Here is a 23210-nt window from a genome sequence, read left to right on the forward strand (position 1 = left end):
CTGCACCATGATCAGCTGCTGCTGCACCACCGTCAGCTGTTCCTGCACCACCGTCAGCTGTTGTTGCACCACGGTCAGCTGTTGCTGCACCACAGTCAGCTGCTGCTGCACCACCATCAGCTGTTGCTGCACCACAGTCAGCAGTTGCTGCTGCTGCACCACCATCAGCTGTTGCTTCACCACCATCAGCTGTACTACTCGAAGACGTGGAGTGTGTGTCATTGGTGTGGCTTAACGGGAAACAATTACCGAGAAACAATTAACCTCAGAGGGTTAGCCACCCAGGATAACCCAAGAAAGCCAGTGCATCATCGAGGAGTGTCTAACTTATTTCCATTGGAGTCCTTAATCTTGTCGCCCAGGATGCGACCCACAACAGTTGACTAACACCCAGGTGAACAGGAAAAAATGCCTGGAACTAGTGCTCATATTGGTGAATTTAAGGCCAGCAAAGGTTGGTTTGAGAGATTTAAGAATTGCAGTGGTATACACAGTGTAATAAGGCATGGTGAAACTGAGAAATTCCAACCCCAACAAGTGTTCAATTGTGACGAAACAGGCCTGTTCGGGAAGAAATGCCAAACAGGACCTGCATTACTCAGGAGGAAAAGGCACTCCCAGGACACAAGCCTGTGAAAGACAGGCTAACTCTCATGTTTTGTTGTAATGCTAATGAGGATTGCAAAGTGAAGCCTTTACTCATGTATCACTCTGAAAATCCCAGAGTGTTCAAGAAAAACAATGTCTCATCACTCATTAACACTTCAATAAAAATAAGTGTCGTTTTAACATTTATTTATGTAGTTATTGTGAATGTCTCATTGTTTTCTTTGTAGGGAAATGTATATTTCACGAAAAAAAAAAAATTAATACTTTTGACTGTCTGGAACAGATTAATTTAATTTCCATTATTTCTTATGGGGAAAATTAATTCAGCTAATGATCATTTTGGCTAACGATGAGCTCTCAGGAGTGGATTAATATCGTTAGGTGAGGGTCCACTGTACAATATTTCTAAAATTACAATTTGCACAAGGAATATTCATTGTGCTATGTACACAGGTTATGTACATAACAGTGGGCATTAACATAAGTAAAAAAAAATTAAAGAATAGACTTAAATGAAAATAATGGGATGCCTGCTCAAGTTAAAGACATTCCTTATATAAACCAATTTAAAAAGAGCTGAAGAAAATATAATGAATAAAGAATATGACTAAGACAAAAATTACTCTTATACAGTGGAACCTCAGTTTCTGTTTGCCTTGGTTTTCATTGAATTCAGATTTCGACTATTTTTATGATAAAAATTTTGTCCCAGTTTTCGTTCAACACCTCAGTTTTCATCAAGTTGACAGTGGTCCGCCGTACCGAACGTGTCCACCCACGCCCACACAAAGCATCCCAATGGAAGTAAGTCACTCTGTCTGACTTTTTGGGTTATCCTAGATACTTTACACATATGTAACTGTATTTGAGTATACCTGAATAAATTTACTTGCATTCTGGCTTTGTTTCTCGTCAGTAGGGGCTGGCAGTGATTGTGGTAGAGGGTCTTAGTGATTGTGGTAGAGGGTGGTAGTGATTGTGGTAGTGATGGTGGTAGAGGGTGGTAGTGATGGTGGTAGTGATGGTGGTAGAGGATGTTAGTGATGGTGGAAGAGGGAGGTAGTGATGGTGGTAGAGGGAGATAGTGGTTGTGATGGTGGTAAAGGGTGGTAGTGATTGTGGTAGAGGGTGGTAGTGATCGTACAGAAAACCTCTCCTCGCTCTCCCCTCCTCGCCATCTTCCATACGCCAACAAGTCTTCAGTAAATTTAAAAGTTATGTTAAATGTTCCTTTACCCATTTCATTAGTCCTTTATATTTATTTCTCATTGTTTTCTGTATTTAACCCTTTGACTGTTTACGTCGTATATATACGTCTTATGCGCCACTGTTTCTGATGTATTTAAACGTGTAAATTCTAGCGGTCTCAAATCAAGCAGGAGAAAGCTGGTAGGCCCACATGTGAGAGAATGGGTCGGTGTGGTTAGTGTGCACCATATAAAAAAATCCTGCAGCATGCAGTGCATGAGAAAAAAAAACTCTGACCATTTTTTTGGAATAATACGCCAACTAAGAGGTGTATTTTCGTATAGTATTTATCATCGTATTCTTGTTTTCATGGTCTCAGGTGATAAAATGTTAAACATATTACAGAAATAGAGATGATTTTCATTACTTTCATGATGAAAACGACCTTGAAACTGAGCTCAAAGTAGCGGAAATATTTGATTTTTACCAATGTTCAGGAGTAAGGAAATTACACCACACATCCAATACACATCAACTGAGGAGTCTAATATTCTTTCACTAGTGCACTGATATTATTTATACCATCTTTACAATAATGCAGTAGTCTGCATAACAGTAAATTTTGTATTTTTTTTTTTTTGTATGAATAAAAAATCAAAATAGAAAGCAACAGTTACATAAAAGGGATCTAGAGACATGACTAATGAATAGAGGATATGTTATTTTAGTGCCAAGAATGTGTACATTGTTTATTCTGGACCCTATTTTGAAATTGGCATCTTTTTTAATTTGTGTAAAATTGGCCAAATTGCCAATTTCTGACCACTTTACTGGGTAGTTCAAATCAGTAAATGGGCAGTTTCTTGTACTCAAGTGATAGAAAAAATGGAGTTCTAAAGAAATAGCTATGAGTTTGGTCAACTGGAACAACAGAATTGGCCAAAAACAGGGTTCAAAGTTGGCAAAATTGCCGATGTGTTCATGTCGCCGAGACCGCTAACTTCGTGGGAGAGTAATTCTGTGAGTTTTCGACCAAATTTCGTACTTTTGGTGTCATTACCATCGGGGAAAGATTCTCTATCATTTCATAAGAAAAAATAATTTTTTTTTTCCAAAACTTTTGCAACATAGAATGACAGTTTCAGAAAGGAGCTTGTGACAGTCAAAGGGTTAAAACTATTGTTATTCTCTATAAAATGTATTTTTTGTCAATACTTTTGAATGTCTGGAATGGATTAATTGGATTTATATTATTTCTTTTGGGAAATATTGCTTCAGTTTTTGTCGAATTCAGTTTTCGTTAGACTTTCTGGAACGAATTAATGACGAAAACCGAGGTTCCACTGTATTGGTAATATGGTAGCAATATGGTACCATATTGTTAATATGTATCCTAACCTAATATATTCAACTGAATTGAATTTCACTGTTACAAAAAAAATGTATCTACGTGACTATGTATAATATAAATAAGTACCTATTACTGTAAGTTGATCCTCTTTTTAATGTTAATATAAATAACTCGGTTTACCTTAATTTAAGATTTTGTTTGGGTTTTTAAATCTGGAGGGTTAGCCACCAAGGATAACCTAAGAAAGTCAGTGTGTTAAAGAGGTTCTCAATCTTTTACCCCAGGATTGGTACCAAACTTGCACAAGAAATTCACTCCATATGAAAGCAAAAGACTCGGCAGGAGATGCAACATTCCCACGATGAAAAGCAGGGGTGTCACGCTCTGTGACCAGGCCTCCTGTACCATCCATTATATCATTATATGTACCATATTATTACCACACATACAAGAGGTCTCTGAGTGTGTTTTTGGTGGGGTGTGTGTCGTATTGAGTGGTGGTGGTCTGGGTTGAGTATGGTTGGAGGTGTTCATTGAACTTGAGCACTTGTGTCTTGTGATCCTGTACCATCCATTATATCATTATATGTACCATATTATTACCACACATACAAGAGGTCTCTGAGTGTGTTTTTGGTGGGGTGTGTGTCGTATTGAGTGGTGGTGGTCTGGGTTGAGTATGGTTGGAGGTGTTCATTGAACTTGAGCACTTGTGTCTTGTGATCTATTTTGGACTTCTGACTTTGTAGTGAATATTTGCTCTTGCATAAGCTATAAGGGAAAGATAAGCGAGGAATTCTTGTGTTGTGAGTCCTGTGGTCCTGTGTCATCAACAACCGCAGCCGCAGCAAGCAGCAACAAGGCTGCTCCTACATCTTGCCGTCCCCTGGGCCTTTCCGAACTCCAGTGATGGCCAAGTTGGCAAGTACTGCTGCAACAACATGCAAGGAACCTATAGTGACATAAAAACTGACGGTGACGACAAAGAAATGGACTAAATATGACAAAAGAGGGACCGGCATTCAAGTACCAGACCTGCTGTTGCCAGACGTGAACCAGACATGAGACGTTTTCCACTACAGTGAAATAACTGACCTACAAATCAACTGCACCAGTGTTTAACGGGAAGACAACATGGCAGAAAACCTGATCAACTAAATCTCCAAGGAAATGACAGGTCTGTAGGACTTTTTTCGTCAGTGCCAAACGAGGGAAAGATTTGAGCCTTTAAACATGGCTGACCGGCATTCAAACAGCCGCTACTGCCAGACGTACAACTAGCGAAGTGAAATTCTCATCTTTACTGACGATCATCTGTTGACAGTAGCATCATATCTGTACCACCATCATATCACCTGTACCAGTGCTAACGAGAGGGAAACACAGGAGACATCGTCAAATCAACAGTACAAAACTCCAAGGTATAGGACGGTTATCCCTCAGTGACAGTCTTGGGAAAGAAGTGAATAGTTAAATAGTCAAGGTTAATGTTTTAGTAGCTGACCTATATTCAGCTGACCAGTGTACAGTGAGAGAATCATAGCAGAAAAAGCCAAATATATCTATAAACTCAAGGAAAGTCAGGTGGTGTTACTCCCCTCAGTGTTTTAAAAATGGCTGAGTCAGCAAAACAGGTCAGGAGACAACAACACGACACAACCCCCGATAAATGGAATTGAGGGGGATTTGGAAGGATAAAACCATTGATTAAACCTTTCTGGTCTACCAGAATGGAAAGGAGTTAGAAGTTAATTGGTGAAGCCAGACTGTGAAGTGAGGTGGGTAGGGGAGGGTGAATAAGGGGTTAAATGTAAGGGTGTTGTGAAGTTAAGGGAAAAGTGAGCAGTGAAGAGGGTTTTTGAAGAGGAAATTTTACTAGTAATGCAGTGGTGATTGCTAAAGCAGATACTAAGTGTACTAGGGACTGGAAAAGAGAAATAAATATTATTGTATATGAGTAAAAGAGCGAAGAGTGAAAATGGCAGGCATTAGGGGGGTACAGGCTGGCATAATTATATTTATATTTCTTCTTCAATTCCATGAAGAAAGAAATCAGTCATGGGGGTTGGAAAAGGTGAATGGAGTAGCAGCGCCCTGGACAGTAAAAACCCAACAGTTGCCATCCTACCAGAAAAGTAAACCTCACTATCGCCGCAAGGTATGGCAACACCGCATACCTAAACAGAAACAGTGGCACACAGCTCTTATTGTAGCGCTCTTAAGTGGCGATATCCAAATTAATCCAGGACCTCAAACTATTGTGCAGAGGCAAAACAGACAGATAAATGACGGCAATAATGACGGTCTAGCAGCTAGGAATGATAACCTTAACTCCATATGTAATGCATACATAGGTCAATGTGAGGCAATACAGCCATTATTATCTCAAACACTACCAAACAGGTGCATACACTGTACTAAAGTACGCATGAAAAACAGAAAAGGCACCTTATGTAAAATGTGTAAGGGGTGGGTGCATGATGGATGTATGTACAATTATAGCAACGGTGCCAGAATTCATTTTGTGTGTAACAAATGCACTTTGGCACAGTTACCCTTTAGCAGTGATGACATTGATTTACCAAATTTTAATACAAATGACCCATTGCCATATATTGATGATTATGATTGTTTTATGAAAACAGGCCTTCACTTTATTCATGTCAATGCAAGATCACTTCTTCCTAAATTGGCAGAGATTAGGATTCTAGCTAACAAAATTAGGGCGGCAGTTATAACCATCTCTGAATCTTGGTTGGATGATACGGTGACTGACGACGAGGTCAAAATAGAAGGTTACAATATAAAACGCTTAGATAGGAACAGAAAGGGTGGTGGAGTATGTGCCTACATTAGAAATGACTTAGCTTACAACCCAAGACCTGATTTAAATAACAATAAACTGGAGATTCTATGGTTTGAAGTGCTGCTTCCTAAGACCAAACCCATCTTAGTAGGAACTAGTTACCGCCCTCCTACCCAGGACCAGTTCTTAGAAGACTTTTCCAGAGTCTTGTCCGGAGTTGAAAACAATTGCGAGACAATAATACTGGGCGACTTCAATATCTGTTTTCAGCAGCAAAATAACGGGCTATGCAAAAGGTATAAGCAAATTCTAGGATTAAATAGTTACACTCAACTTATTAATACTCCAACCCGGATCACACAGTTCTCAGCCACCCTAATTGACCACATACTTTGTAACCGCTCTGAGAACATTAGTCAGTCAGGCGTCATTACCACAGGTCTTAGTGATCATTTCATCATTTACTGCACCAGGAAAATAACTAGGGATAGGATAGGCCTACACAGGACAATAAAAATGAGGTCAACTAGAAACTACAGTAAAGAAACACTGGTAAATAGGCTACACAACTGTGACTGGACAGAGATAACAAGTTGCACGGACGTAAACGATGCCTGGGAAAAATTCAAAACAATGTTCACTACCATCCTTGATAATATTGCACCAGTTAAAGAGGTTAGGATTAAACGAAGAACTGAACCCTGGATGAATACTGAGATATTAGATAATATGAAATTCAGAGACCAGCTGCTAAAAAGATTTAAAGCAAACAGACAGGATATTGCAGCACTAAATGAATTCCAAAGGGTGAGGAACAGAGTACAGAGACTTATAAAAGGAGCAAAGGCAAAGCACTACTGCTCAAAAATTGAAGAGTATAAGCATAACCCCAGAAAGCTCTGGCAACAACTAAAACAGTTGGGGTATAGCCATAAGCCAGTAGATAGGTCTAACATAGTACTCACTATCGATAATGAGGTATGCCACGAAACATCTAAGGTGGCAAATTGCTTTAATTCCTACTACACATCTGTTGCATCAACACTAGTAAGTAAACTACCAGCTGCATCAAATACCTTTAACACAGACTCTGATAAGTTTCAAACATACTATACCAATAAAGGGGTAACCCCAAACAGTTGTCAACTAGTAAGTGTATCTCATGACTTTATTCAAAAAGAACTAAGCAGGTTAAACCCAACTAAGAGCACAGGCCCTGATAACATCCCGTCTAAGTTCCTAAAAGATGGTGCTTCTGAACTGTCAATCCCTATTGCTCACATAATAAATCTATCAATCACCACTAATACAGTACCAGAGGGGTTCAAGGAGGCCAGAGTCACTCCTATCTTCAAGAAAAATAGTAGGTCTGATGTAAGCAACTATAGGCCTGTTAGTATACTCAGTATAATATCTAAAATTCTAGAGAGGGCGGTGTATTCTCAAGTAGTTAAGTACCTTAATGACAACAACATTCTCCATAGCTATCAATCGGGCTTTAGAAGATCCTACTCAACCGACACCTCCCTTATTAATCTGATGGATTACCTGAGAACTGAAATGTCAAAGGGGAACCTCATAGGCATGGTAACCTTAGACCTGCAAAAGGCCTTCGATACTGTCAACCACAATATATTATGTAATAAACTTCAAGCTATTGGTATAGGTTCTGTAGACTGGTTTAAGTCCTACCTTAGCAACAGGAGACAAATAGTCAAAATCAACAAAACAGAATCAGAACCCCTGCCGATAACATGTGGAGTTCCCCAAGGTAGTATTCTGGGTCCCTTATTATTCTTATGTTATGTCAATGATATGCCTATCAGTGTCAAGTGCAAACTCCTACTGTATGCAGATGACAGTGCTCTGTTAGTGTCAGGTAAAGACCCACAAGATATTGCTAATGTTTTAACACTGGAACTGGAGTCCTGCAGCAAATGGTTAGTAGACAACAAACTATCATTACACCTAGGGAAAACTGAAGCCATTCTCTTTGGCACGAAACATAAACTGAGAAGGGTAAATAATTTTAATGTTCAATGTAATGGGGAGCCCATCACTTTGGTTTCATCAGTAAAATATTTGGGAATCCCCTTTGACCCATGCATGTCAGGAGAATTGATAGGGAACAGTGTAGTAAAGAAAGCGAATGCCAAACTGAAGTTCCTGTATAGACAAGCACAGTGTCTACCTACTGAGGCTCGCAGGACCCTATGTCTAGCCCTTATACAATGCCATATGGATTACGCTTGCTCTTCTTGGTACTCTGCCTTGACAAAAAAACTGAAAGATAGACTGCAAATCACCCAGAACAAAATCGTAAGATTCATCCTGGGGCTGGGACCAAGAGAACATGTAGGCCAGGATGAATTACAGCAGTTGGATATGCTAAATGTTGAAGACAGAGTAAAACAACTGAAGCTAAATCATGTTTATAAAATTGCTCACAAACAATGTCCAGAATATCTTGCTGTCAGTTTTGTCAAGGTTGGGAACCAAAGCAATCATAGTACTAGGGGGAGAGAGCACAACTTTGTAGTACCCACAGTCAGTGGCCAGGCTTCAAACACCTTTTATTGTACAGCAATAAAGGAATGGAACAGACTACCCGCACATGTCAAAGCCAGTCATAGCGTGAACCAGTTCAAGAAGAGTGCCAAAAGGTGTCTGATGAATGTAGCTACAGAAAGGGAGGGGAATGATTTTCTATTTTTTAGCTAACATACGTGTAAATTTTACCTTATTCCTTGTAATGACCCTCGTATTGTAGATAGTCTTAATGACCTTGGTGTAGCAGATAGTCTTTTTAGTATGATAATAAGATGTTATCCTCATTGTAGAATAATAAGAAAATATTATAACCTTTATACTATAATAATAAGGTAAAAGGACCCCAATGGAAATAAGTCACTCTGTCTGACTTTTTTGGGTTATCCTAGGTTCCCTACACATATGCTGCTATGTATGATAATTCTATGTAACTGTATTTGTGTTTACCTGAATAAACTTACTTACTTACTTACTTATTACTTACTAAGTGTCCGGGGTCCAAGACTGTACAATTGCCTCCCAGCATACATAAGGGGGGATTACCAATAAACCCCTGGCTGTCTTCAAGAAGGCACTGGAGAGGCACCTAAAGTCAGTACCTGACCAACCGGGCTGTGGTTCGTACGTCAGCTTGTGTGCGGCCAGCAGTAACAGCCTAGTTGATCAGACCTTGATCAACCATGCGGCCTGGTCTCAGACTGGGCCGCGGGGGCATTGACCCCCGAAACCCTTTCCAGGTAAACTCCAGGTAAACACAATGCCACTAATACCCAGGTACCTACCTGCTTGGTAGATGAACGGGACACCTGGTGTAAGGAAACACCCCTAAAGTTTCTACCCTTGCCAGGCCATGTGTCACCCTTATTCTTAATATATCTTCCTGTGGCCTAGCTGGCAAAGTTCTCACTTCACACACTGAGGAACTGGCTTTGATTTGCGGTGGAAGTGGAAACTTTTGATGCATTTCCTTACACATGTTGTCCTGCTCACCTAGCAAATAGGTACCTGGGTGTTAGTCGACTGGTGTGGGTCGCATACTGAGGGACAAAATTACGGTTACAATGGAAATAAGAGAGAGTCCTTCGATGATGCACTGAATTTCTGGGGTTATTCTGGGTGGCTTACCCACTGGGATTAAAAATCCAAACAAAATCTTAATTGATTTTCATCCAGTTGAGTTACTTAGTTGTTTTAAGGTTTAAATAATAAGACATTACAAGAAGCACAATTAAGTCATTTTGAGTTTTTTGTGTTACTCTGGTGGTTAATGTACATGTTACTATGTATGATAATTTTTGTGTTACTCTGGTGGTTAATGTACATATTACTATGTATGATAATTTTTGTGTTACTCTGGTGGTTAATGTACATGTTACTATGTATGATAATTTTTGTGTTACTCTGGTGGTTAATGTACATGTTACTATGTATGATAATTTTTGTGTTACTCTGGTGGTTAATGTACATGTTACTATGTATGATAATTTTTGTGTTACTCTGGTGGTTAATGTACATATTACTATGTATGATAATTTTTGTGTTACTCTGGTGGTTAATGTACATGTTACTATGTATGATAATTTTTGTGTTACTCTGGTGGTTAATGTACATGTTACTATGTATGATAATTTTTGTGTTACTCTGGTGGTTAATGTACATGTTACTATGTATGATAATTTTTGTGTTACTCTGGTGGTTAATGTACATGTTACTATGTATGATAATTCTTGTGTTACTCTGGTGGTTAATGTACATGTTACTATGTATGATAATTTGTTTAAGTGTATTTATGTGTACTTGTAACTAAATAAACTTATTAACTTATTAGGTTATTCTTGGTTAAATAATGAACCTTGTATATGAATGTTTTATCAACAATATTGTTTATTATGTAACATAAACCTTAAAACTTACTAACTTAAACCTGCTGCTGCTGCCTCACCACCTAACACCTGCTGCTGCTGCCTCACCACCTAACACCTGCTGCTGCCTCACCACCTAACACCTGCTGCTGCCTCACCACCTAATACCTGCTGCTGCCTCACCACCTAACACCTGCTGCTGCCTCACCACCTAACACCTGCTGCTGCCTCAGCAACTAACACCTGCTGCTGCTGCCTCACCACCTAACACCTGCTGCTGCTTCACCACCTAACACCTGCTACTGCTCCCTCACCACCTAACACCTGCTGCTGCCTCTCCACCTGACACCTGCTGCTGCCTCACCACCTAACACCTACTGCTGCTGCCTCAGCAACTAACACCTGCTGCTGCTGCCTCACCACCTAACACCTGCTGCTGCTTCACCACCTAACACCTGCTTCTGCTGCATCACCACCTAACACCTGCTGCTGCTGCCTCTCCACCTAACACCTGCTGCTGCCTCACCACTTAACACCTGCTGCTGCTGCCTCACCACCTAACACCTGCTGCTGCTGTATCACCACCTAACACCTGCTGCTGCTGCCTCACCCCCTAACACCTGCTGCCTCACCAACTAACACCTGCTGCTGCTGCCTCACCACCTAAGACCTGCTGTTGTTGCCTAACCACTTAACACCTGCTGCTGCTGCCTCATCACCTAACACCTGACACAGTCAACACCTGAACATCTAACATCTGACACACTCAACACCTGAGCACCTAACACCTGACACAGTCAACACCTGAGCACCTGACACAGTCAACACCTGAGCACCTAACACCTGACACACTCAACACCTGAGCACCTAACACCTGACACAGTCAACAAGACACAGATATGATCATGTCTGGCGCCTTAATACACTATATTTCATGGGTCAAACTCTCTCTATGTATCATCTAGCACATGAATGTTGTATTGTAATAAAGGTAGTTGTTACTCACCTGTGTTAGACACCACAGTTGTTACTCACCTGTGTTAGACACCACAGTTGTTACTCACCTGTGTTAGACACCACAGTTGTTACTCACCTGTGTTAGACACGACAGTTGTTACTCACCTGTGTTAGACACCACAGTTGTTACTCACCTGTGTTAGACACCACAAACACTGTTTATTGTTCACTTTATCACAGTCATCCACCAACAACACAAGATGTTGTTGTTGTTGTTGTTTATAGGGCCACTCACAGTGTACGTCGTATCGAACCCTGACTTCCAGTGCTCGGAAAAGGAACCTCGACCAAAGTGGAAGGATATTTGACTAATAACTGCGTATTATATGTCTCTAATACTCCCTGAAGCCAGTAAGAATGTGCAGGTACAGACCAAGATCTGGTAACAGTCTGGAGGGTCAAATTCTTGCCATTAAGAAGGAGAGGCAAGGTTAATGATTGCACTTAATTCTGCCAAGCCATAAAATCATTTTATTTCTCAATATTAACCAAATCTGCCAAAACATCTGCTAATTAGTCTTATCATGTGATCTCCTGGCTTTTAATTCTGCCATTCCATAAAATATTACCACCTGCACCATTATTTGTAAGGTAGATTTTGTGTGCAGTTTCAAGTTTATTTTACCGAACCCTACTCACTTGTATCAAGTTTAAATAAGATTGTAAAACAGCTAACCACTATTGTCTAGTTTTAAGTATAGTTACTATTTACTATTATCTAGTTTTAAATAGCTACTCTCTATTAAGATTAGTTTGCCCAAATTGCCTGGGCATGACAGTGGCTATCTTTGTACTTAGCAAATCAAAATTGTAATTACACATTGTAACCTTTACAAAGAAATAAACTTTATTTTGCTTTACTTTACCCCAAACGTGCACAAGGCCGCACAGAGAATAGTTCGTGCAGAGTGGTAACGTGTGCACCACAGTAGGAAGTGTTCGTGCAGAGTGGTAACGTGAGCACCACAGTAGGAAGTGTTCGTGCAGAGTGGTAACATGAGCACCACAGTAGGAAGTGTTCGTGCAGAGTGGTAACGTGAGCACCACAGTAGGAAGTGTTCGTGCGTGCAGAGTGGTAACGTGAGCACCACAGTAGGAAGTGTTCGTGCAGAGTGGTAACGTGAGCACCACAGTAGGAAGTGTTCGTGCAGAGTGGTAACGTGAGCACCACAGTAGGAAGTGTTCGTGCAGAGTGGTAACGTGAGCACCACAGTAGGAAGTGTTCGTGCAGAGTGGTAACGTGAGCACCACAGTAGGAAGTGTTCGTGCAGAGTGGTAACGTGAGCACCACAGTAGGAAGTGTTCGTGCAGAGTGGTAACGTGAGCACCACAGTAGGAAGTGTTCGTGCAGAGTGGTAACGTGAGCACCACAGTAGGAAGTGTTCGTGCAGAGTGGTAACGTGAGCACCACAGTAGGAAGTGTTCCGCCGTCTCAGGCAAATGCACCAGTAAGGAAAATATGTCCAATGTTTCTGTGGAAATTTATTCAGTCCTAAAGTTCCACAGGGCCGATACGTCGTACAAAGATCCCAGCATGTCACGGATGAACGGCTGGGTTGGGTGGCCCTTACACCCACCCAAAACACACACACACACACACACACACACACACACACACACACACACACACACACACACACACACACACACACACCCGGGTTGGCGAAGGTGGTTGGAAGGTACATCTTAATTGATAGATTTACCCTTCAGGGAAGAAATAGGTAGTTTATACTGTTAGTACACTAATATTAGGATTATTGAGGAAACTGTAGATAATAATAATGTAGACCTAAGACCTTAATGTAGGTAGTAATAGGCTGATAATGTAGGCAAACACTAGGTTATGTTAGCCAGGGAGAACTGGCAGCCCAAGTTTGAATACTGTGGCACGGGTTTGAGACTGCAGTACCCTTTCTTCTAAGACCAGACACCATCGGAGTAACAAGTGCAATGATAAGCAGGCGGCGCCCCCACGTGTTCACATACTAGACCTGGAGAAATCTGTTGGAGCACCTCGACATACCGTAGATGTCCTCCTTTATAAGGCCCATACAGTAAGACGAGACCTCCCTTTTCTTACTCAGTTCAGGCCAGTCTCTGGGGAAAATTTGCGAGTGAGTTGAGCTGTGGGCCTTTGTGCAGGTGGCAGTTCATGATCGGTACATACCGGTCACCACCTTTATGTATTGGTGTAACCCTTGCCGTCTTGAGTAGTTTTGGGAAGGTGCTAGTTTCTAGTGACTTGTTAAAAAGTAATGAGATAGCATGCGAGAGGACATGGGCCGCTCTCTTGTACAATAATGGTGAGACATGAGACAGATTCCCTGAGTTATTTTTAAGTGACTTCATAATTTCGGTGACTTCCATGGGCTCAGATAGAGCAAGATAGAAGGAATTTGGGAAATTCCCATCTAGGAGACCAAGCCTGTGCACATACTATGCACTTGGTATCTGCAGGCATGGGAAATCTGGAAAAACAGATGGGACGTGCAACTATGACCACCCTAGAAAATGCCATGCCCATATGACAACAGGAAAATGCAAACTCCCTTCCTGTAAGCTTTTTCACCCTGAAATGTGTACCTCTTCAGTACAGGAAAGACTGTGCTATAACTTAAATTGCCAGGCACACCATCTAAAGGGGAAAAAAGATACAAAACATCCAGGCCATGGGAACACCTGGGTAGCCACAGCCACTCAAGAGGGAGAGGTTTTTTAGTGCCAGGAAGGAAAAAAAAACTGGCAGGAAATGGCAGAAATTGTACACCAAATCCAGTCATTCCTGGAGTGGAACCACAGTCGATGGCCTACACTCCAAACCAACAGATACAGATACTAATGCCGGAAAAAAAATCCCCCCCCCCAGTACCAACAATACCACCAGTCCGATGACATTCTTCTTTGCAAATATACAGGGTCTAAAGCCAGCAACAAACAACAAAATACCTTTCATCCATGGACTGCTTGCAGAGGCAAAAGCAGTGTTCGCGGCTTTCACTGAGACCCACATAAAGGATCACTTGGACAACAAAATATGGATCCCAGGTTACAACCTATACAGATGTGACAGAGTGAACAGGCAAAAGGGGGGGGTTGGCCTGTACATCGCAGAGTCACTTGTTTGCACAGAACTGCTTAATGCCTCAAATGATGTAGTGGAAGTTTTTGCAGTAAAGATCGAGAACCAAAACCTAGTCATTGTGGTAGTCTACAAGCCTCCGGATGCAACATCCCAGCAATTCCAGGAACAGCTGTTAAAAATTGACCACTGTCTGGAAAATCTTCCAGCTCCTGCACCCAACATCTTGCTCCTGGGGGATTTCAACTTAAGGCACCTAAAATGGAGGAATATAGCAAATAATATTGTTGCAGTAATAACACCAGGAGGCAGCACTGATGAAAACTCACACTCACACGAGCTTTTAAATCTCTGCACAAAATTCAATTTAAACCAGCAAATAATAGAGCCTACTAGACTGGAGAATACACTAGACCTCATCTTCACTAACAATGATGATCTGATAAGAAATGTCACCATATCAAAAACAATATAATCAGATCACAACATAATTGAGGTTCAGACATGTATGCGTGGAGCCCCAGACCGACATAATGAAACTAGTCATGAGGGAGCATTCACCAAATTCAACTTCAATAACAAAAACATAAAGTGGGACCAAGTAAACCAAGTCCTAACCGATATAAGCTGGGAAGATATACTAAGCAACACAGACCCAAACTTATGCCTAGAACAGATTAACTTGGTGGCACTCGATGTATGCACAAGGCTTATTCCTCTAAGAAAAAGGAGGAGTAGATGTAAAATAGAAAGAGACAGGCGCTGCCTTTACAGGCAATGGAAAAGAATAACAGAGCGGCTAAAAGAGGTCAATATATCTGAAATGCGTAGGGAGACACTGGTCAGAGAAATAGCAAGCATCGAACTTAAGCTAAAGGAATCCTTTAAGAGTCAGGAATCGCGGGAAGAACTAAAAGCCATAAATGAAATCGAAAGAAACCCAAAGTATTTCTTCTCCTATGCCAAATCAAAGTCGAGAACAACATCCAGTATTTGGCCCCTACTTAAACAAGATGGGTCCTACACAGATGACAGCAAGGAAATGAGTGAGCTACTCAAGTCCCAATATGACTCAGTTTTTAGCAAGCTGCTAACCAGACTGAGAGTCGAAGGTCAAAATGAATTTTTTATGAGAGAGCCACAAAATTTGATTAACACAAGTCTATCCGATGTTATCCTGACTCCAAATGACTTCGAACAGGCGATAAATGACATGCCCATGCACTCTGCCCCAGGGCCAGACTCATGGAACTCCGTGTTCATCAAGAACTGCAAGAAGCCCCTATCACCAGCCTTTTCCATCCTATGGAGAGGGAGCATGGACACGGGGGTCGTACCACAGTTACTTAAACCAACAGACATAGCCCCACTCCACAAAGGGGGCAGTAGTGCAACAGCAAAGAACTACAGACCAATAGCACTAACATCCCATATCATAAAAATCTTTGAAAGGGTCCTAAGAAGCAAGATCACCACCCATCTAGAAACCCATCAGTTACACAACCCAGGGCAACATGGGTTTAGAACAGGTCGCTCCTGTCTGTCTCAACTATTGGATCGCTACAACAAGGTCCTAAATGCACTAGAAGACAAAAAGAATGCAGATGTAATATATACAGACTTTGCAAAAGCCTTCGACAAGTGTGACCATGGCGTAATAGCGCACAAAATGCGTGCTAAAGGAATAACAGGAAAAGTCGGTCGATGGATCTATAATTTCCTCACTAACAGAACACAGAGAGTAGTCGTCAACAGAGTAAAGTCCGAGGCAGCTACAGGGAAAAGCTCTGTTCCACAAGGCACAGTACTCGCTCCCATCTTGTTCCTCATCCTCATATCCGACATAGACAAGGATGTCAGCCACAGCACCGTGTCTTCCTTTGCAGATGACACCCGAATCTGCATGACAGTGTCTTCCATTGCAGACACTGCAAGGCTCCAGGCGGACATCAACCAAATCTTTCAGTGGGCTGCAGAAAACAATATGAAGTTCGACGATGAGAAATTTCAATTACTCAGATAAGGTAAACACAAGGAAATTAAATCTTCATCAGAGTACAAAACAAATTCTGGCCACAAAATAGAGCGAAACACCAACGTCAAAGACCTGGGAGTGATCATGTTGGAGGATCTCACCTTCAAGGACCATAACATTGTATCAATCGCATCTGCTAGAAAAATGACAGGATGGAAAACGAGAACCTTCAAAACGAGGGATGCCAAGCCCATGATGACACTCTTCAGGTCACTTGTTCTATCTAGGCTGGAATATTGCTGCACACTAACAGCACCGTTCAAGGCAGGTGAAATTGCTGACCTAGAAAATGTACAGAGAACCTTCACAGCACACATAACGGAGATAAAACACCTCAATTACTGGGAGCGCTTGAGGTTCCTGAACCTGTATTCCCTGGAACACAGGCGGGAGAGATACATGATTATATACACCTGGAAAATCCTAGAGGGACTAGTACCGAACTTGCACATGAAAATCACTCACTACGAAAGAAAAAGACTTGGCAGACGATGCACCATCCCCCCAATGAAAAGCAGGGGTGTCACTAGCACGTTAAGAGACCATACAATAAGTGTCAGGGGCCCGAGACTGTTCAACTGCCTCCCAGCACACATAAGGGGGATTACCAACAGACCCCTGGCAGTCTTCAAGCTGGCACTGGACAAGCACCTAAAGTCGGTTCCTGATCAGCCGGGCTGTGGCTCGTACGTTGGTTTGCGTGCAGCCAGCAGCAACAGCCTGGTTGATCAGGCTCTGATCCACCAGGAGGCCTGGTCACAGACCGGGCCGCGGGGGCGTTGACCCCCGGAACTCTCTCCAGGTAAACTCCAGGTAAACTAGTGTTTCCCTACTTGACCACATCTGGACCAACACCATATCCCCTTTAAAATCAGGCATAATTACAGATAATACCACAGACCACTACCCTACTTTCCTCATAACAACTCTTGGTAAATTACCCAAAGACACTACTAAAGTCACCTTCAGACTTCACAATGATGCAGCCATTAATAACTTCACAACAGCAGTAGCAAACATTGTCTGGCACACTGAGCTAGAAATCTATACAGATATTGACGAATGTATTAATAATTTTCTAAAAAAGACCAAATACCTCTATAACAAGCACTGCCCTAAAAAAACTAAACAGATGACAGCTAAGAGACTGAACAGTCCCTGGCTAACACCCAGCATTCTCAAATCCATAAATACAAAACACCAATATGAAAAACAGTACAGAATGGGTCACATAACCAGAGACCAAACAAAACGTTACTCGTCAATCCTAACCAGCCTGATAAGAAGGGCAAAAAAATTGTATTATGAGAACAGATTATCCAACTTACGAGGTGATATAAAAAAGACCTGGAAAACCCTATCAGAAATTCTGGGAACAAAAAAAATATCCCGAAATAGAGAAATAAAATTAGCAAAATCAGATGAACCCCAACTCCCACCAACAGAAACAGCAAACAGACTCGATGATTTCTTCTCCACTATAGGACAAAACCTTGCCAATAAAATCCCAAGCTCAGATACCCCACCAAATGACTACCTCACTGGCAACTACCCGAACACACTGTTCCTAGCTCCGACTAACCCATACGAAGTCTCCCTCATTATCAACACAATAAAAAACAAGGCAGGAGATTTAAATACCTTACCACCCTTTATATACAAAAAAGTGTCACAAATGCTATCACCAATCATTGCAACACTCTTTAACAAATCCATTGAATCCTCCACCTTCCCTACAGTACTCAAAATAGCAAGGGTCACCCCGATCCACAAAGGAGGAGACCAAACAGAGTTGAATAACTATAGGCCAATATCCAACTTACACCCTCTCTCAAAAGTCTTCGAAAAATTAATTCATAAACGAATCTACTCCTACCTTATCTCCCTAAAGGTACTCAACCCCTGCCAATTTGGATTCAGGCCTAATAAAAATACTAATGATGCTATTATACACATGCTAGAACATATATACACTGCAATAGAGAAAAAAGAAGTCCCACTGGGGATCTTCATTGACTTACGTAAAGCTTTTGATACAGTTGACCATGACTTGCTCTACGTAAAATTGTCACACTATGGTATAAGAGGGCACTCCCTCAACTACCTCAAGTCATACCTCAGCAACAGAAGCCAATATGTGTACGCAAATGGGGCAAACTCTTCCGCACAACCAATTACAGTTGGTGTCCCACAGGGAAGTGTCCTTGGCCCTCTTCTCTTTCTCCTATACATAAATGACCTACCAAATGCTTCGCAATTACGCAAACCCACACTATTTGCAGATGACACTACATACGTCTTCTCTCACCCAAGCCCAGTCACGCTAGCCAATACTGTAAATACCGAATTACAGAAAATATCTACCTGGATGAGGACTAACAAACTTACACTAAACATTGACAAAACCTACTTCATTCAGTTTCGTAACAGAGCTACAGATGTACCTCTTAACATAACGATAAACAGATCACCTATCACAAAGCTAACAGAGGGAAAATTCTTAGGAATCCACCTTGATAATAGACTCAAATTTCATACACATATACAACAAATTTCTAAGAAAATTTCCAAGACTGTAGGCGTACTATCGAAGATACGGTACTATGCTCCACAGTCAGCCCTCCTGGCCCTATATCACTCTCTTATTTACCCCTATCTCACCTATGGAATTTGTGCATGGGGCTCAACAACAATTAACCATCTCAGACCACTAATTACCCAACAAAAGGCTGCAGTTAGAATGATAACAAATTCTCACTACAGGCAGCACACTCCACCAATATTCAATACACTAAACCTACTCACCATACAAAACATCCATACTTATTACTGCACCTATTACATACATAGAACACTTAACTCTGATATTAACCCTCCCCTCAAACATCTCCTTGCCAACCTCAACAGAACACATGACCATAACACAAGGCACAGATCACTCTTTGATGTTCCTCGTGTCCATCTCACACTATGCAAAAACTCAATGCACATAAAAGGCCCTAAAATCTGGAATTCATTACCTGTAAATATAAAAGAAACACTACCTGTTTATAAATTCAAGTCTCTTCTCAAAGATCACTTACTCACCCAAAACCAAATAAATACTGAATAACTGAACCTTATAAATTGTATATCTTAAATGTTTCTCACAATTATATCACATAAATGTTAAACCTAAAACCCAATCTAACTTTGTTATTTTTTAAATACACTACCTAACAGAATACTCCATTCTACTGAATGTACAACAATGCATGCAACCATATGACCTGTCTTTGTAATACTCATTTGTGCTTTATTGTTATCTGTTTACAATAATGTTTTATCACTGATTACATCATTGCTTAGTTAATAAGATAAGATAAGATTTCGTTCGGATTTTTAACCCCGGAGGGTTAGCCACCCAGGATAACCCAAGAAAGTCAGTGCGTCATCGAGGACTGTCTAACTTATTTCCATTGGGGTCCTTAATCTTGTCCCCCAGGATGCGACCCACACCAGTCGACTAACACCCAGGTACCTATTTGCTGCTAGGTGAACAGGACAACAGGTGTAAGGAAACGTGTCGAAATGTTTCCACGCGCCGGGAATCGAACCCGGGCCCTCCGTGTGTGAAGCGGGAGCTTTAGCCACCAGGCCAGCCCGTAATGCTATGCATATAAGTGGCTTTGGCATGCTGCTCTTACCTGTATTTTTTTGTACCTCTGTATGTATGCTGCAAATTACTAAATAAATAAATAAATAAATAAATAAATAAAGTTTTAATATGGATGTTAATAATGTTGAGAAAGTATTACTTTGCTTGGTGTTTATCACAATATATATTAATATATCAGTCTTCCTACTTACCTCATAAATCAATCTTCCACTGATAGTTACTCCAACATTATATTAACTCACAACAATTGACAAAAATGTACAATAATTTCCCTCCTACGTCGCCACTTTGTTGTTGTTCTTTGTTGGGTTTATAAGGGCCACTGACACCATGAGCCGTATCAAGCCCGGCCGTCCAGTGCTACCAGAGGGGACCTGAGAAGTGTAAGAATGTTTGACTAATAACTGTGTATTATATGTCCTTGGTATTGCGAACACAACCGTTATACTACATGAACTAGCCAAAATGAATATTGGTGGTAGCTTACTCTGCTGGATAATAGGATACCTGTCAAATAGAGTATCCTCTGTCCTTTACCAAGGCTTCAGAAGTGATTCTAAAGAAATGTCTAGGTACATCGCAGGGAGGAGTTCTTAGTCCCATGCTATTTAATATTCTGATTAATGCTCTCCTAAATGCTCTACCTGCCTCACCTATACATATAGCTATAAGCTATGCTGATTATATCATGATCCATACAACAGGGCATAAGAAGATGAATACCATTCTTAATGAAGTTCAAGCAATTTGTAATCGACTAGGCCTCATAATATCTTCCTCTAAAACAAAGATATTAACAAGCAAACGTCATCCCCCACCCATCTATTTGCAGGGTGAAATTATTAGCTACGTTAAAACTTACAGATATCTTGGTGTAGATGTACCCTTTTACAAATCCACTATACCATAACTAAACAAGAAATGTAAAGCTAGGCTAAATGCTCTCAAAGCTGTTGCTGGCTACAATCCCAACTATGGTGCTAATGTGAGAATCGTGAGAATGATGTACATAGCCTATGTTAGGTCCTTAATTGATTATGCTGCTCCCATGTTGATATTAGCTAGAGAAAGTTCTCTCCGACCCTTGGAGTTAATGCAAAATGAAGCTCTCAGGATTATTCTTGGCTGTCCCAGATCTACAAAAGTTCTTAACATGAGGAAGGAGCTTGGTATTTCTAGTATCAGTGATAGGATTGTTGAAATTAACACTGTACTCGGTATTAGAATGTTGAGAAACGAACCAGACACTCACAGTGAATCTTACCAAGTGTCTAGATGTAAATACACACAGATCTAAATGGATTGTGAAAACGTGCAATTGCATTAAGTTTTATAACCTGCATGAACTGTATCACTGTAGGCAACAAGAGCATTTCACCCCTCCATGGAAGATGTGTTCATTTAATATCACATACCTACAAGTCCCTCCCAAGAAGCTCATTGCTAGTAATCCCTTCCTTAAATCTCTTGTTAGAGCAACTGCTCGAGAAGAAATTTCTCACCTAGCTGGTAGTAATAAGTTATCACAAGGTATATACACTGATGGATCTAAACAGGAGTCTTCTGGCAGGGCTGCATCTGCTCTTGTTGCCACCTCCCTAGTTAAGAACGATAATAAATTTGTTGAGTTATGCATAAGAATTAACAACTGGGCGTCTACACTGCATAAGAATTAACAACTGGGCGTCTACACTGCAAACTGAATTGTTTGCAATCCTAATGGCGCTAAAGCTAACCTATGACACTGAGCTTAACTCTGTCATCATTACTGATTCTGTGTCATCATTGAAGGCTCTCAAATCTTACTCCAAATTAATAATATTCATTATTCTTACCTGTCCATTTAATTTTGTTTATCACTATTTGTTTTTTAGTCACTTTTTATTGTGTATGCAATTAGTGTATATTCCAATTACTTTTTTGCAAGTACCAAAACTATCTTTTGCTAGCTAGTACCAACTACCTCATTTTTTTTACTTTTATTGTGCAATAAACTGCTCAATTTATTTAATATTACAAATCAGATCTTACTCCTAAACCAATATTATTTCATAGTGACCACCTGTCCATTTAACTTTGTTTACCATTACTTAATTTTAGTCCCTCATATATTTTCTCCTTTATTTTAGCTTTATATAACTACCCTAGTTTATACATTCACAATTGTTAAAATAATCAAGGTGCTATTCTCAGGTGCTAAAGTAGAATAAGTTCACAACTTTGCCATTATATTCCAAAACTACCTTAGCTCATTATTTTACATTTGTTAAATAATTCAGGTGCTATTTTTTAGCTTAAGACTATTTACTTTGTTTTATACTTAATTCTAACTATAGATTCACTACAAATCTTATGATTACAAGCATTGATCCTGATACCAACCTCTTATTTAATGACTTAAATGATTCAAACAGTTACTGTAATTACTACACTGCAGAACAATCAAAGGCACTTCTCAGTGCCAACAACAACATAACTATTTTTAACTACAATATCAGATCTTTAAGCAAGCATTACGATGACCTCATAGCATTACTAAATTCCTTACATGCCAATATGTCCATCATTACACTAACTGAAACCTGGCTAAAGCCTGATAGTACAGATGTCTATGCCATTCCTGGTTACACAGCCATACACAACTGTAGGCCAGACCAACAAGGGGGTGGCACAGCCATATACTACTCAGACCAACTAGAATGTATCACTAATACTTGCACAAGGGATGAACATGGGGAATATATAATAGCCAAATTCAAATCCAAATACCTACAAAAACCTCTCACATTGATAAACATTTACAGAGTTCCACAGTCAAACATTAGCCAATTTAGTCAAAACCTAGGAAGAATGATAACTGATGCACGCATGAACAGAGATCACTTACTACTCTCAGGTGACTTCAATATAAATCTCCTGCAAGACCAGGACCCACACGTTACTGAATTCACAAACACAATGAGTAACTGTATGTTGCTACCAACAGTAACAAAACCTACAAGAGTTACAGAGACTAGTGTTTCCCTACTTGACCACATCTGGACCAACACCATAT

At 40.6% G+C, this 23210-nt stretch overlaps 1 long non-coding RNA gene across 1 annotated transcript in view; it reads right to left on the reverse strand.

Moving 5' to 3' along the window:
* LOC138854941 (uncharacterized) overlaps positions 1–21742 on the reverse strand; it is a 584083-nt gene extending 562341 nt beyond the window's left edge. The window contains exon 1 of the long non-coding RNA XR_011394126.1: positions 20347–21742. This is a non-coding gene — a long non-coding RNA (uncharacterized lncRNA). The remainder of the gene's footprint in view (positions 1–20346) is intronic.
* Positions 21743–23210: the final 1468 nt, after the last annotated feature.

This window comes from Cherax quadricarinatus, chromosome 75 (genome assembly GCF_038502225.1).
Source record: "Cherax quadricarinatus isolate ZL_2023a chromosome 75, ASM3850222v1, whole genome shotgun sequence".
NCBI lineage: Eukaryota > Metazoa > Arthropoda > Malacostraca > Decapoda > Parastacidae > Cherax > Cherax quadricarinatus.